A 12,085-nucleotide genomic window follows, 5' to 3' on the forward strand; every position below is an offset into this window, starting at 1 on the left:
GGATTCAGAGGTATTCTGTTTAACTGTGTGCTTGTGTCTGACTGTAGTTTATTGTTGCTCTGATGAACTGATTCTTGGCATACGAGGGTGTCAGCCTGTCCATGCTGATCAACCCGGCCAGGTCAGGCGCGTCACGTTAATCTTTGTGTGTATGACTGATTTGGGGACTGGAGGAACCCAGCCCCACTAAACTGAGTTCTGCAAGATAGCCCCATTGGGGGTGAGGGCTTGCAGAAGGGAGAGCTATAGCTCCGTATAGAAACACAAGTAACACAAGCAGCACGTTGATAGAATTACCCTAGCCCTAATAAATGAGCACACCCCAAAGTAGCGGGCAAACCTGCTAATACAAGTACAATTTTTTTATCCATAAAATAGATGGATGAGGGAGGACTGCTAACCATTTGTATCAAAGATGGTCCTTAGTCAGTCCACAGTTGTGAACTGGAAAATGATGACGGACTAATGGTTGGGATTTTTAAAAGATTACAGCGATTAGCAATTAGGCTAGGGACAGAAATTACACATAAACTGGTATAAGTGATCAGAAATTGGTTCAAATCTGTAACACAACAGGAGTTCAGTGAACATAAACTGCCAAAGCTGGTTTAAGATAAAGCTGGATAGATGTAATATCAGACTTAACTGATTTACATTAAATTGGTTTATTGAATTTCTGTCCCAGATCCCCTCCAGATTTAAGTTAACTTACACTCCCCTAGCATCCCAGAATGTTTTTCACTTCCCCTGAAAATCGCCTCTAACAGTGTGGGCAAACTAGTCTTGGCCCAAGCTGTCTGCTCCAGCAGAGCAGGGAGGCATACTCTAACCCCTCCTGGCTTCTGGCTTGGGCCACTGCAGACATATGACTGCAATTCCAGAATCAAAAATGAATCTCTTTTCACTTGCTTCTCAGTTCAATATATATAGCTTAGACTAAAATGCAATGATTCAGCCTCAGGCTTTTTGATCATCTGTACTTAGCCTGAGAGTTGTCTCTCACCCTCCCTTCAGCTCCTAGCTAACATTTACGGTTAAGACAGATCTCATTTGTCTTTTAAAAAAGCATTTGGCTGTATGTGGTAAAACCTGCTATCTTTATGTTATATGTCATATTGTACACATCATCGCCTGTTTTAGCAGGTAGCCAAGCATCACTGAGTTTTGAAGGTCTTTAAGGATTCTAGCCAATATTGAGTATAATGTGTGGTTTTGTTCAGACTGGTTGGTTAGTTTGTTTTTGTCTGCTCAGCAGTAAATTGTACCGTAGTCTAATTGGCTCAAATCCCTGAGTTACCCTGTAAAAAAAAAAAATCTATGGCAACTTGCATGTGCATACACCATGGACATACATGCACCTTTACACACGAAACCATTCATGACTACTGTCAAAAAATCACAGGCTTTTTACTCTTGAGGTCAAGGACAGTCTTCAGTAGTCCTCCTTAGTAGTTATCCTTTTATTTTTGTTCCAGGTCTGCGGTCACAAAGTACAAAACCATTACAAAATGATAAATACTTGACTAGGGCAATTGTTGGGGCTAATGGAGATTGTATTGTATTGTTGGTAAGTACATTCCCCAAGGAATATATGTCACTTCTTTGGGATGTTGTCTTTCTGTGTTCAAAGAAGAGAAAGAACCCAGTGTAAAATAGGCACGTTCTTTTTAAAAAGAAGTACCTGTAGCCATGTCTCCAAATTGTCAATGGCAGCTTTTGTCAGGATAGCTTCTGATTAAAATTTCTATGGGTGGCATTTTGAAGGCAACTCGGTCAAGGCAATACTAATGGCAAAAATAGAGAGAAACCCTATTGTTTTTGAAAATGTATATAATTCTTCATCATGAATTAAAAATGCCAATGTGTTGCCATTGGCCACTGAAAGTGAAAAATGGTTATAATTCCCCCTCAATTTCCCCTTAATTTTTTGTTTCCCCTCTTCCACTTCGGGGGAGTTGAAACAACAGGGAAATAGTTTGTTGCATTCATTGTTCAGTAAAAATGACACCTTCATAAGATAAGCATCTAAATAGGCTACAAAGCATTTAAATCGCAGAAAAATCCAGCCCAAATATAAAGCCAAGCGAAGGATCCAAAGGATACAGCTGAGGATAACCCCTTAGCCATCAGGTGGAATGTTCCACTAAGTGAAATGTATCCATTCACAGAGGCCCTATATTGCAATGTGCTATGCATGTGTTCTCAGTATCTGTTGTTTTCAATGTAAGATGTGCTTCCTCAGAATCATATGGGATTGAGCCAACAAGGACTGAGCCAATAAGGAAAAGGAGATGAAGAAGAACCAGAGAAAGAACTGAAAAACAGTGGAAGAATTCCAGAAAGAGAAGCAAAGGTGTGTGTTTTAAAATACCTAGGGGACACATTTTGTTATAGAAACAGTCAGAGACTCCTTTGGGCCTCTTCTGTAGAGAGATGCAACTGTTGACAATAGTAGTCTTGCCCTCTGCCTTGACTGGTCAACATGCCAACAGCTAAAGAGCCTTAGGTGCTTTTAAGTCTAGTAGGGATACAGGTAAGCCCTGTTAGAAATAAAAAAAATGATATTTTTCAGTTCATAGCATGCTTGTTTGCTCTTCAGTTGCAAGCAACCATCTTGCAGTCAGTTGGATGCTAGCTTCTCAGTCTAATGAATAATATAGTATGACTCACCAAATAGCAGGTGGTTGAATTGGCTATTGGCCATTTAATATTAAAGAGACAATGGCCATCTGATGTTGGTCAGTTCCTTCCTAGTTTGCATAATGTCTAATGTAGGAACAGGTGCTCAGTCAATAATTTAATGCTAAAATAAATAAAAATAGTAGGGAGGGTGCTTTGAAAGAACTGTTTCCTATTGGAGTATAAATGGCTTGAAAGGGGACAAACCTGACAGACTCTCCCTCAATAACTCTACTGACATTTGGTAAACTGCACAATGCCAAAAAATGGCTTTAGAAGTAAATACTTCATCTCTGGATCAACTCTTTGAGTCCTAGTACTCAACTGGAACATTTTGTAGACAAAATGAGGTCACACAAAACTGAAATATGGGAGCATTTTGTCATACCCAGAGATAAGCAACTATTGACTAGAACTAAGCAAAACATTGCTTCTGATCTCCAACCTATTCAAGCATGGTCTTAGATTCATGGTTGAACATGTTTGTGAAACTGCGGTACTCCTTTTGAAAATGCCATAAATATTGTTAATCTGCACAGTATAAAACACAAACAGTTTCATTCCCTCGTTTCATTTTCACCCCTGATCCAGGTACCTATACAGTATTTACCTTCGTGTGTGACAATTTGGGGAACCTATCTAGATAGAACTTATGAATTCTCCTTATGTATTTTCATCCAACTTCAAATTCCAATGTTGAACGTGCAGATTGTTTGTATGTTCTGTCTTTTTATATCTATGTTGGACTCCAGTTGCAAAGGCAAGTTGCACAAAGTTAACAATAGTGGATGAATGATTTAAGTGTTTTGCCATTGCAATGAATAGATAGATATTTAAACAATTGGTTGACTCCAACTCAGGAAAACTGATTTGATTTATGTGGAGGAAAATTCAAGCAATAACGTTATCTGCTAGGGCTTTGTGGTTACCTTGTGGGCCTGATCAGAAAGTCTCATGACAGAAGAGACTGGAGCTACTCAATTCTGGAGGCATCTTTTACTATGTGAAGATGAGAGAAGTTATCTCAGGAGGAAACAGGAGGAGCCCTGCTCTCCTGAACACAAATATGTATACTTCTGATCACTGATACCTATGGGACTGGTAAGCTAAAGGGAGAGTATAGGGTTCAGGATGTTGATTATCTTAAAAATCTACATTGTCCTGTGATTCCTGTCTTAAGTAAAAAGCAATGGTGCTCAGAATCCTATGCAAACTCTGTGTATATGTATGTGCAGACCCGAGAAAGAGATATGCTAATCACCTTGTGTGGTGGTACACTGATACACTGGTCGCATATCAGATCAGCATAGATATAAGGAAAATTGACAGTATTGGCAATCAGCTATTTTTGGCTGATGTGGCTGATAATGTCACCAATAAATGCCCCGTGCATGCACGCAGCTGCAACACAGCACACAGGCAGCCAGGAGCACAACCAAACAGCATGGAGAACAGCTGGGTCAGACTGCTAAGTATGAGGGAAGGGGCATGGTGGGAGGGGCAGATCAAGGCCCCAGTCATCCATTCATGAGGGAAGGAATGGGGCTATGGGGCAGAGGCAGGAGCAAGAACAGGCACTGCACAGCTGGGGTGAGGCATGGGAAAGGGCTGCAAGCAGGTCATCTGGCGGTACAGGGGGAACCACTCCCACCACTGCATGCACCCCAGAAAGCATGGGGGACATGTGCCCCCATAGCTACATGCAGGGCAAGGGCAGGCTGCTGCTGTGGACTGGGGCCAGGGTGGTGCCAAGCTCTATGCAGTGTGGGGCTGGGCCAGGGCTGTATTCAAGACAGGCAGCGGTCCTTCTACCACTAATTTTGGGATGGCTACAGCCCCCCACATAACCCCACTCCCAGCACTTCTGCCATCCTCCCTGAGGACAGCCTGGCCCAGAGCACAGCCTGGCCCCCTGCTGGCAAGAACCCAGCACAGTTCCAGCCCCAGCCTGCAACAGCATCCCACCCTCACCCCATGTGCAGAACCAGGGGCACATGCCCCCCATGCCTTCCCAGGGTGCACACAGCAACAGGAACCACCCCTCACATCTCCCAAATGAGCTGCTTGCAGCTCCATCCCACAGCCTGCCCTGGCTGTGCATGCCCGCCCCTGCCCCTGCCCCTGCCCCAGCTCCAGTCCTACTCTCACCTTCACCATAGAGGCCTCAATCCATGCATGCCCCTTTCCTCCTCCCTCACACTTTCCCCCACAACAGACTTATCAGCTGAACACTGCTCTCCACACTGCCCCACTGCATATTGGCAATCAGATCAGTATTAGCCAATATGGCTTGTTAAAAATTGGCAACTGGTGTCAGCCCAAAAAGTCTCTGTTGATGCATTCCTAATATTATGTGTCCCTGAAGAGCTCTACTGTAACCTAAGAACAACCATACAGCTGGAGCTTGGGGAGTGGCTGTGTTTTAGACATGGCGGAGTGTTAGTGATCATCAGTAACCCCAACGAGTTGAATCACAATCTTTGCACTCCAGAAATAATACTGGACAAAAGATTGCCCTTCAAGAACAGTATGTCTAACAAACAGATGCCTTCAAAAATGATCAACCATGTTATACCATGGGCAGTGCATGGATTCCACTTAGACTCTGGAGACTTGGGGTGGTGGTCTGGTGGATTAGAGTGTCTGACATAACATGTTGGGTAATGTCCAGCAGAAGGGATGCTTTATCAGGGCTGTGAGTCTACAGGAATGAATTCATTCTCCAGTTTGAAAACCTTTTAGGAAATGCCTTCTGCACAGCTCTTCTGCCAAGCAGAAGTCTAGGCATACATGTTCATATTAGACTATTAACAGTTGATATGAAAAAACTGCCAAATAAAAATAGTGCTCTGGGGCAAATTATAAAATTAGTAAATAACATTGCTAAACAGATCAAGGGGGAAAGAGCCAAGTATCTACATGAGCCCCAAGAGGAAATTCCATTCGAATAATCATTTTTAAAGCCATTTATTTTCCTTACAATCATAAGTTAATCACTTAATATGCCTCTGACAGGTATTCATGCTCATGCTAAATAGCTCCTTGGTTCCTCTGTCAGACATACTGATAAGCCATGCCAGTAAGTTCACCAACCTTTCTGGGTGAAATGGTATTTTATTGACATACGCTACTTACCTTTAAAAGTACCTTTGCTACTAAATGAAAAGCACTCATTTGAACATAATCATATATTATTATTTATTAAGCACCTACAATTACTTGCATATTCAGCGAAAATATGTTTACAGTAGAATGTCTTTGTGAGCAACAGCTAGGGAACTACTGCTGAGTTATTAGGGCAGTATTCAATGAGAGAAATGGGGACCAGAGAATAGATAGATATTTATTCTTATTTAGGTTTGTTGCCATGACAAGTAGAGAAGTTACTATGGCAACTGGAAACAAACTAGTTGGTTACCATTACCTATTTGTATTAGTACTAGAGATTTTCATTATTTTTAAAAGTCACTAACCTGAGCTTCATCAATTTTCCCAGAACCCTTTTTTCCCCTTTTTATTTTGACTTTATCTACACTGGAAAGGATAGGAAAAAATACCAGGTGGAAACTGTTATCTGAAGTTATATCTGGATGAAAGCACACAAAGTGACTAGAAGATATAAAGGGAGAAAATGCTTAGAACGATTGATCCAGGTAAAAAGAAACTGGAAATCTAAACCCGTACTCACCACTTAAGTTCTTCAGGGTGAGAGGTATTCCAATTTCCTCCTTTTCTTTACCATTTAGGCCATACCCCACCCCTCTCTCTTTCTCTCCTCACACACTCTCAATTTTACTCATGATTTCTTACGGAAATACAAGAGCTCCATTAGAATGCAATTTAAATGTAGTCTGTAACATGGCTATCTGTTTTTTGACAGGGTATGCATAGATGTGATTTTAAACAGCTCTTATGGACATACATAAAAGCATATCAGTGTAAAATGTATGTGCCTATATATGCATATCTGTCCATCTGCTCCCCTGTTGGTTTTATACAGATCTGGTATGGTTTTACATTTTATTACACACCCAGTGTTCTGGAGAAGATTCGCTAAATGTATCCAGAGTATTAGGAGAACCAAACCTTATTTTCAATCCTACTTTTGAAGTTGTGTGAAAGCCACAGTTTTGAAGATTTTAATTACAGTTGGGTTTCAAATTAGCTTGTCTTTGGAATTTCAAACATATTTGAACCCTCATAGAATGGAAATAAAGAAAATGTTTTCCTGAACATTCACAGTGAAAAAATACATAGCTCTGAGTTCTTGATATGCTCATTATTAAAGTCTAGGCCCTCTGAACTTTTAGTCAGACCACAGGAAGAGCTGAGAATACCCCTGTCAAATTGCACTCTCCTTGATATATGTATAGACTCATACAAAATTAGGGTTTGAAGGGACCTAAGAAGTTCATCTAGTCCAACTCCCTGCTCAAAGCAGGACCATCCTCAACTAGATCAAGACTTTCTAGCTGGGACTTAACGTCTCCAAGGGTAGAGTCTATAGCATTTCTGGGTAGCCTGTTCCAGTACTTTGCTACTCTCCTAGTGACAGAGTTTTTCCTAATGTCTAACCTAAACATCCCTTACTGCAACTTGAGATCAGTGCTCCATGTTCTGTAAATTGCCACCACTGAGAACTGAACTGAACTAGCTCGATCCTCTTTGTAACCACCCTTCAAGTAGTTGAAGGCTGCTATTAAACCCATTCTCAGTCTTCTCTTCTCCAAACTAAATAAGCCTACTTTCCTCAGCCTCCATCATAAATCATGTTCACCTGTCCCTTAATCATTTTTATTGCCCTCTGCTGGACTGTCACCAATTTGTCCACATCGTTTCTGTAGTGGGGGGCCCAAAACTGGACACAGTACTCCAGATGTGGCCTCACCAGTGTGGAAGAGAGGGTAATAATCACTTCCCTTGATCTGCTGGCAACACTTTTACTAATGCAGTCCAGTATGCCGTTCTTCACAACAGGGGAACACTGTTGGCTTATATCCAGCTTCTTGTGCACTGTAACCGCCAGGTTCTTTTTTGCAGAGCCTTTGCTTAGTCAGTCATTCCCCAGCCTATACCAATGCATGGGATTGTTCTGATCTAAGTGCAGGACTTTGCACATGTCCTTATTGAACCTCATGAGATTTTTTTTGGTCCAATCCTTCAGTTTGTCAAGGTCTCTGAATCCTAGCCCTACTCCACCCAGCTTAGTGTCATCTGCAGACTTGCTGAGGGTGCAATCCATCTCATCTTCCAGATCTTTAATGAAGATTTGAACAAAACCAGTTCCTGGACTAGCCCCTAGAGCATTCCCATTGATACTGGCTGCCAATGAGAACTCAAGCCATTGATCACTACCAATCCGTACGTCCTTAACTTGTTTGCAAGAATACTGTGGGAGACTGTATCAAAATCCTTGCTAAAGTCAAGGTATATCATGTCTACTGATTTCCCCACATCCACAGAGCCAGTCATCTTATCATAGAAGTCAATCAGGTTGGTCAGGCGTGACTTACCTTGGTGAATCCATGCTGATTGTTGCTAGTCACCTTTTCCAAACGCTTAGAAATTGAATCCTTGAGGACCTGCTCCATGCTTTTTCCAGGGACTGAGGTGAGGTTGACCAGTCTGTAGTTTCCCTGATCCTCCTTCTTCCTTTTCTTAAACATGGGCACTATATTTGCCCATTTCCAATCATCCAGGACCTCTCCCAATTACCATGAGTTTCCAAAAATAATGGCGAGCAGCTTTGCAATCACATAGGCTAACTCCGTCAGCACCTTTGGGTGCATTATGTCTGACCCCATGGACTTGAACACATACAGCTTTTCTAAATAGTTCCTAATCTGTTCTCTCACCAGTTGATCGCTCACCTCCTCCCAAAACTGTGCTGTCAGGTACAGTAGTCTGGTAGCTGATTTTGCCTGTGAAGACTGAGGTAAAAAAGCAATTGAATACTTGTCTGTATCATCTGTCACTAGATTGCCTCCTTCATTTAGTAAGGGACCCACACTTTCCCTGATCTTCCTTTTATTGCTGACATACTTGTAGAAACCCTTTTTTTTACCCTTCAGGTCCCTTGCTAGCTGCAATTCCAGCTGTGCTTTGGCCTTCCTGACTTCATCCCTCCATGGCCACTCAATATTCATATACTCTTCCATAGTCATCACTCCATGCTTCCTCATCTTGTAAGCATTCTTTTTGTGTTTCAGCTTATTGAAGAGTTCCCTGCTAAGTCAAGCTTGTCTTCTGCCATACTTGCTAGTTTTCCTGCGCACAGGGATGGTTTGTTCCTGCACTCGCGCCCCCCCCTCCCCCCTGTAATGTTGCTTTAAAGTACAACCAGCTCTCCTGGATTCCTTTTCTCCCTCAGACTGGCCTCCCAGGGGATCATGCCCATCAGTTCCCTTATAAATGGAAATTTGCATAAATACAAAGGATAAATACAGACAAGGTTCTCTGGGTGAATCTGATATCTTTTATTAGACCAACTAATATTTAGTTGGCCTAATAAAAGATATCAGATTCACCCAAAGAACCTTGTCTGCCTATGTCCTTAGACCAACATGGCTACAACCTACACCCCGTACGGATAAATACAAAGCTTCTCTTATCAGTGGTCAGTGTTGAAATGCAGTCTTGCCAATACTCATGATTTTATCAGAAGTCGCACAATAGTTGGTGTTTTCCTCTGAAATTCCTGCAGATTACATACTAATATTACCGTTTTATTTTTTTTAACAGAAACGCCAAAGCACAGATACTTGGCAGTTAAGGTTCCTAAATACTTTTGAGGATCCTGACCCAAGTGTCTAGTTCTCACAGCTGCAGAGAGAAGTTCAAAAATGTGGCATGAATGCGCTGAAAGACTCAAAAACCAGAAGGCAAAAGAGAGTTTCCAATTAACTGGCTGAAAAGTGGAAAATGGTATGATTTTTAAGTGAACCTTTTAGGGCCTGACTCATGATGTTCAGGTGTTTAGAATGGGTGATACTGGAACGGTTTGAATAATAATCTTAATGGTGCTTCCTGTCCTGGTTCAGCAATAACAAGGTTAATTTTCCTCTTGGCAGACTGTGTTTACAGAAGAGAACTAAGTGTTGCACAATTATTTTGTTCCAAAGTAGAAATACCGTCCTTCCCAACATCAGAAAACTTGAGCAAAGATCTGAGACTGTGCTGCAGTGCAAATAGTCTCATGGAGGAAGCACTAGTTTCTGATCCTTGCCACTGAACCTCCAGTGGCCTCCCAGGCTTTAACACTGTTTGGGAGGGTTACCTGGCAACCAGCTGAACAAATACTGCACCTGGCTTCTCAGACCAGGAAGCCCCTGAGTTTCCACTTCTAAAAAACTGCCTGTGTATACAAACACAGCAAATAAACACCAGACTGGAGACTGTCCCTGTGACTGATTAAACAAACAGCTGTAAGATAAAATTGCTTTGTAACCAGACTATGAAATCACAAATAAGCATCAACAAGAAGCATTTAGAACAAATAATACTTTCCTCTCAGTTGTGCAAGGGAAGTCACTTAGGGGTATCACCAGTGTTTAGATTTAGGCCTTTAATAGGAATTTTCAAGACTGCAGCAGAGCCCTCCTCCATGGCCTGTACCTCAAACAACAGGATACTCATAATACTGAAATGCACGGAACCAAACATAATCTTTTCTGACAAAGAGGCCTGTCTATTTATTAAAGAACAGGGATGCTCAGCCTCTGGCTCACGGGCCAGACCCAGCCTGTGGTGCCATGTTGTTTGGCCCTCAGGGCTACCCTGCTGCCTAATCTCAGGGCCCATGGGGAGCCCTGGCCCTTTTGTACTGGATTTGGTGCCTAGTCCCAGAGTACAGGGCCAGGCATGGGTGATTGGGCCTTAGGGCCCAATCTTTGTGTAGGGCACTGGGAGAGGGAGGCACCCTAGGACCCAATTCTGGCATACTGGGGGTAGGAAAGGGTGGTGCCAGAGCCCCATGGCCCAGTTCTGATGTGCTGGGCCCCAGGGCCTGTGATCTGGCCTGCAGACAGCCCTATCATGCCTACCCATCTGACTCATGGGGCCAAAAGATTGAGCACCACTGATTTAGAACCACAAAAATGTTAAGTCCCTCCCAAAGGGGCTTTAGATCTTCTGGCTGCTTTTTAAAGCAATGTCCAAAATAGACACTTAGGGAAAAATATGTAACCCAACTTTCGTAGGAGACCACTCCTTTAACAGGTGGCATAACCTTGAAATTGCAAGTCAGGTGGGGTGACAGTGAGCATCAAAGGAGTCTGGGGCTGTAGGAAATGGGAAGGATCTTCACTTACACTACCAAACATACTAATATTTGGATTTTTCACTAAAAGTATAATTCTGAAAAAGTAGGTTGTTGCTTATGAAAGCTGATGCCTCTCTGTAGCAGTTAGCACTCTGCCCTACTTACTGCCTGCCTTCAGACTAACACAGCTGAATACTTCTGTCCTTAAAACTGTGCAATACATAACATTTTTGTGTAGGTTTAGGATGGTAATGAGTCCACTGAAATCCAGTATTCACTTTTAGGTTAAATCTTTGTTAGAAGGATGCAGTGGAACTAAAAACCCCTGAGGTTCCTGGATAGAGGGCATGCTCAGGGTCAAACTGATCACCACATTTGGAGTCAGAAAGGAATCTACCCTATGGTGAAAGCAGCATGGACTGGGGGGGATTTTTGCCTTCCTTTGTAGGGGTGTGGATGGGAAATGGTCCTCTTCATTAGATCTTTCAAGTACATTTTAACAACTGCTTTGTCCTTGCAGCAGCAGGACATTGAGCGTGCCCTTACCCCCACGCTTTTCTTGTGCCAGGTCAGGGTGTTTCTATTAAACATAATAATGTGATTTTCCATTAATACTACATTGAGAATAGATACCATCTGAGCCATTTGTGTTTTATTGTGGAGCATTACATGTCTGTACGAGTACTGTTTTCTAGAAAGTGCAGTCAGGTTAAAAATATTAAATACATGTTTGGAGGAACTTGTGTCTGCCCTGAGTGACTCAAACTTAATAGCAACTGTGGTTATTTTAATGATAGGGTTTTCACTCCAAGCCTTTGTTGCATTATGTAGCATCAACCAAACTGTTCTTAGTGAAGCAGATCCTCTTGCCAACTCCTTTTATTTTTGTGTCACTCCAGTGCTGTAAAGGGGCTGGAAAGGTAGTGTATCTCACCCAGGTGTTCTGTTGGAAAAAAAGGTATTCTTGCTAGCATAAAATGGAATAGTTAGTTCCAATATTCACCCCACATCCACCCAGCCAACAGATACTCTTTAAGAGCTAACACCAGTCTTGTTCTGAACCAAGTTGTGCCTCTAACTAGATTCAGGGTCTGCAGCCTGCTCTTATATATACTTCTTCTTGTGCCTAATGCCTCATTGACCACA

This window comes from Crocodylus porosus, unplaced genomic scaffold (assembly GCF_001723895.1).
Source record: "Crocodylus porosus isolate Cpor-Errol unplaced genomic scaffold, CroPor_comp1, whole genome shotgun sequence".
NCBI lineage: Eukaryota > Metazoa > Chordata > Crocodylia > Crocodylidae > Crocodylus > Crocodylus porosus.